Raw genomic sequence first — 5,533 nt, 5'->3', positions numbered from 1 at the left:
ATTACAAAACCAAACATTAAGAGAGAACATTATTTGTCCAAGGAATTTCAGTGTTGGAATGCTACTGTTTCTATCTCTATTTTGACCTTGTAATAGAAAAATTGTTTCTATTAATTACTGCCATTCACCCTGCCCACCTTTCTTGTTAACTTGTAGTCATCATACAGGTAAAACCTAATAACCATGAAATTCCGTTTAAAATATTTGTAATATCTGAAACATTCTGATTCTGTTTTGATGCTTTTTAACAATACAATAGTTTTTTTTACAATACAATAGTTTAATTTTAGAAGTAAACTTTCATAATAGCTTTCAGAAAGGCTACTAACAAGGATAATGATTTTTATTTTATTCAGTGAATGCACTAAATAGAATATTTCAATGTACAGGAAATCTTTATACTTTCCAAGTACTTAGTGTTTATTTGTATGTCCTTTTCACCAATATTATTAAGTGAAGTTATAACATCATGTATTAAGTGTTTATTTTCTCACAGTACTCTCATTGTAGTATGAACCAAGTATATAAAATATTCATGTTTTTCTAGCCTCTTAAAATATTTAATGTAAAACAACACTATCATGAAAATGTTTTTTTGAGTATACACACATACACGAAGGAAGTAAGCATTAACCTAAATATTTAGAGTAAATGTTAGCAGTTAGATTATTCTATTTGAAAGAATTGGTTTGAAACCAGGCTAGTAGGTGAATATTTCTATGTCACCTATACTCTTAGACATTGGCCGTTATTTGGATTTTTTGTTTATAATGAATAACATGTTGTCATTGCTACATTAATAAGAGAAATTTTTATCACTTCAAAGATCTATTCATTACTGTTTATTTTAATTATTTCATTCCTTTATAAATATTTTCTTACTTATCTCCCTCTAATTTCATCCAATCTTCAGCTTGCTACTAATATCTCCTTTCATGTAACTATGATATGTATCCTTGAATTCTGACACATATCTTTGGACTTGTCTTTAACTTTGCTTATTTCTCCCCTGTACAACTTCGGTCCCTTTCAAGAATACAGAGTGGTAATGTGGTGTGCTTGAGACCATAAGCTATACCCTTAGAAATATATAACAGTTATTCACAAGGTTTCCAGATTTTGTGAGTTGGTAAAATAAAATACAGATGGGAATCATAAATTTGAAGAAAATGCTCACCCTGTGTGATAGGTAGGTTTATTGTGCCAACCTGGCTAATAGGAACATGTGGGATTAATAAGGTTGCAGTTTGGCTGGAGGGCAAAGGTGTATGTGGCTTAGCAAGCACCGTCTGCCTCTATTTTGCTTTCTGGTGATCAGACCAGTGAGCGGCTGCCTTGGTGAGTTCTCTGTATCAACTTGCAAGCTACACTACCTGTGGGACACCCAACCTACCTGTGGATCATGTTGCTAGAGATTGAGGTTCCTTTGAGATCTGCTTCATGACCCTGCTTGTGTATATATCACTTGAGTTTGGGACTGTTGGATTTTGCCATCTGGCTGACTGTTGGTGATCTGCCCTGCTATTTGCTGCCTCTGGTCAGACTGCCTGCAAAACCTACACAAGACTCAGTGTCTGCTTCCTTGACCTTGGAATGCTTACAGAACACTCAGTGTCTGCTTTCTTGACCTTGGACTGAGCAGACCTCGTGAGTTGAAGCACTTCTAGTATATTAACTGTTTCACAGAGGTGAGTTGAACTGAGCTCTCTATACTGCTGTGTTGACTATTACCTATTATATTCCTTTCTGCTGTATACACACACGCATATATATATATATATATATATATATAGTCATATGTGACCTGGTTTTATTTCTCTAGAGAACCCTAACACACCCTTAAAAAAAACTAAAGAAAAATGACGAAAATAAGAGTTCTGTGATCAATGCAAAGTACTGTTAAAATAGTTAATTTTTGACATTTATATATCACGATACACAAAAATGAAAATAAAATAATGAGTATATAAATAACTTTTTAATGTTTGGAATAAAACCTGAATATAATAACAGAGTGAACCAAATTACAGTTTAACAGAAGTCTTAAGACTATACTAAGACACAAACAAATAATAATAATGTATTATATTTCGTTGACAATATTGGTGAGCATAATCTATGATGGCAATCTTGTTTCCACATAATGGAATATGCAAGTCTTTTTAAGCATTATCAGTTAAGTGTACATACATTGACAGGATTTAGTCTTCTTAGAATGAAAGCAATTAACATCAAACATGTTCTCAGGCTTTAATAATATAAAATTTAAGTAATAAACAACAGAAATTTAGCTCATAGAACCACCTAACTGAGCAATAAACCATACCAATAATAAACTATTGGAGTCCTTGGGAAGGGCAAAGTATTAAAATGCTCTCCTTTAACATGAAGTTTAGAGGTTCTTGTCTAACAGAAAAGAAAGCTCTCATGACCTGCTTCTGAAAAATAAGTCACTGAGCATTCTATATAGTATAGATATACTATGAAACTATGGGTTTCAAAGGTTTATAATCAATTTGGTGGTAAAAGGAGAGAGAATATATATTCATCAAAGGAAAAAATTAATAACTAGTGAAGGAAACAAAAGATATAAGCCAAAATTTACAGGTACTCATAGGAAGATTAAGTTCACATATTAAAAACCAAAATATTGAAATCAGATAAACTGTCAAGACATTATTGAAGAAAAAATAATCTAGGACAAATGTAACATTTAAATAAGCAAGAAATTAAAAATAAAGATGTCTGAATTAAATAAAAGATGAAAACAATAGAACTGATTAATTAGGTAAAAGCACGATCTTTGTAAAAATTAACAAACTAATAAATAAAACTGTGATTAATGTCATTAATACCAAAAACTCATTTTCAGGCAACAGTTTTATTCATGTACAAATCCCGTTGCTATTCTGTTTCATTCTTTTGAATCATTATTGAATATAAGAAGCGTATTAACATGCTATATACCAATGGAGGCATTTTCTATATAAAATTATTTTTATTTACAAATGGAAATTTACAGAATATTATGAACAGAATGTCCATCATGCTTTGGTAACAAATTAGATTATGACAAAAATGAGTCTTGAATATATAAATAGGCAGTAAATTAATATGAGGAATGTTGGTAACACTGTGGTCAATGTGTAATATATAAATACTAATACATATATTGTGAATTAAAACATAAGATAACATTATATCTACTTTTAAAATTTGTTAATGATTTTATACATATTGTGCAAATGATTAAAATAATCTGGAATAGTATTCCCGATGTTCCTGGATTCAAATTTTGAGTGAAATAAAATAATGGATTCAAATGTGAAAAGAGAATTTTTACTTATACCATTTTAAAATTTTCTTGATTTCATATATCAATAAACAAATACAATAAATTAATATTATAAAATTCAATTTGACTATGACACATTCTTAAATTAGTGAAATGGCTATCAAAATTATCTGGCATTATAAATATTAAATTATAGAAGGAGAGATAAAAAAGACATTTAAATCACATATAAATTTTGACAAACTAAAATCCATGCTATTAAATTAATGTAGTCAATGCAAGTTCATTTAGAAGATAGGATGTTGTAGATATAGAAATTTTACAAATAAACAGGAAGACTTCCTGGAGTGGTGATTTCTGAGTGAAATGTTTGAAAGATAGGGTGGTAAATCACAAAGGTGAGCAACAGCTGCCAGGTAAAAGGCAGCTATGGAATTGGGCCCAAGCTCCTGGGTGTATGGAGGAAACGTGGTTGAAAGTGAGTGGGAGAGCAGGAAGGAATAGACCTCATAGGAAGCCCTGGGAATGCAGTGGGTTCCACCTTGAACGGCTAAACACAAGGTCAGTAATTTGAGTCTAGCAGTTATTGTGGATTATATCTGGTTGTTCTGGTAAAGATTCAAAGTCAAGGAAACCTGAAAAAGCAATTCTATCTCTGTTCTCTAGGGTGGCGATGAGTTGCCAACCTCACAATGGCAGGGTATGAGTGATGTATCATAAACGAATTCTATGAGTTGGGATTGACGCAATGCCAGTGAGTGTGATTGTAGTGTACGTAAGATCAGTTTGGGTTAGGGTCTTATAAATCACAACAAAAATGTCGACTTGGATACAGAGTGAGATGAAATGACACTGGTGATTTTGCAGTTGCGTATTTCAATATTCCTTTGATGTTTTCATTGGATACAATCGAAAGGCCATAGCAGAGACAGAGATGCAGGTGAATGAAGCATAAGAGTGTTACTGCAAATGTGAGCTGATAGTGTGTAAGATTAGGTTGATGCTGGTGCAGGTCGTCAGATGGTTGCAAATATTTGCAACGTTTGATCTATACTTTCTAGGAATTCTATAATTTTGATTCGTCAAATTCTTTAAAATATAATTGTAAATAAATTAGTTTATATTAATGAAATAATGTAATTATTATGAAGTTCATAGTTACCAGAAACAATTTTAAAATCCAAATTTCCTTTATACTCTGAAATTGAACAGAAAAGTTGAAATGCCAACGATTTCAGCATTCAGCAGTGATTATATTTAAAAAAACAAAATGACAAAATGCAAGCATCCTGTCAATCAGGTCATTAGTTTCAATTATTTTACAATCTTTGAAGGTAGGTCAGCATGACTCTTGGCCATATGAGTTAAGTAGTTAATTTATTAGTTTTTTAAAGGAACAACTGAGACTCATGCATCTGCATTATTAGATTTAGTGATGGTATTAGCTAGAACAGGGGTCCTCAAACTACTGCTGGGTGGTTTTGTGGGGTTTTTTTTGTTTGTTTTCTTTTTTTTTCTCAATCATTTTACTAGGGGCTCATAGAACTCTTTTCACAATCCATAGATACATCATTTGTATCCAGCACATTCGTACATATGTTGCCATCATCATTCTCAAAACACCTGCTTTCCACCCGAGACCTTGGTATCAGCTCCTCATTTTCCCCTCCCTCCCTGCTCCCCTCGCTCCCTGAACCCTTGATAATTTATAAATAATTATTATTTTATCATATATTACACTATCCGACGTCTCCCTCACCCAGTTCTCCACTGTCCGTTCTCTAGAGAGGAGGTTACATGTAGACCTTGTCATCTGTTTCCTCTTTCTCCCTCACCCTCCCTCCACCTTCCTGATATCGACACTCTCACCACTGTTCCTGAGGGGTTCATCTGTCCTGGATTCCCTGTATTTCCAGTTCCTATCCGGGCCAGTGTACATCTTCCCGTTCAGCCGGTTATGCAAGGTAGCATTGGGATCATGATAGTGTGGTCGGGAGGAAGCATTCAAGAACCAGAGGAAAATTGTATGTTTTATCGTTGCTACACTTCACTCTGACTGGTTCATCATCTCCCCACAGCCCTTCTGCAAGGGGATGTTCAATTTCCCCCAGATGGGCCCTGGGTCTCCACTCTGTACGCCCCCTCATTCACAATCCTATGATTTTTTTTGTTGTTTTTATAGTTGATGCCTGATACCTGATCCCTTTGATGCCTTGTCACTTCACAGGGGGATGTGCA

The sequence above is a fragment of the Tenrec ecaudatus genome, chromosome 3, assembly GCF_050624435.1.
Source record: "Tenrec ecaudatus isolate mTenEca1 chromosome 3, mTenEca1.hap1, whole genome shotgun sequence".
Classification (NCBI taxonomy): Eukaryota; Metazoa; Chordata; class Mammalia; order Afrosoricida; family Tenrecidae; genus Tenrec; species Tenrec ecaudatus.
This window is presented reverse-complemented; position numbering follows the sequence as displayed.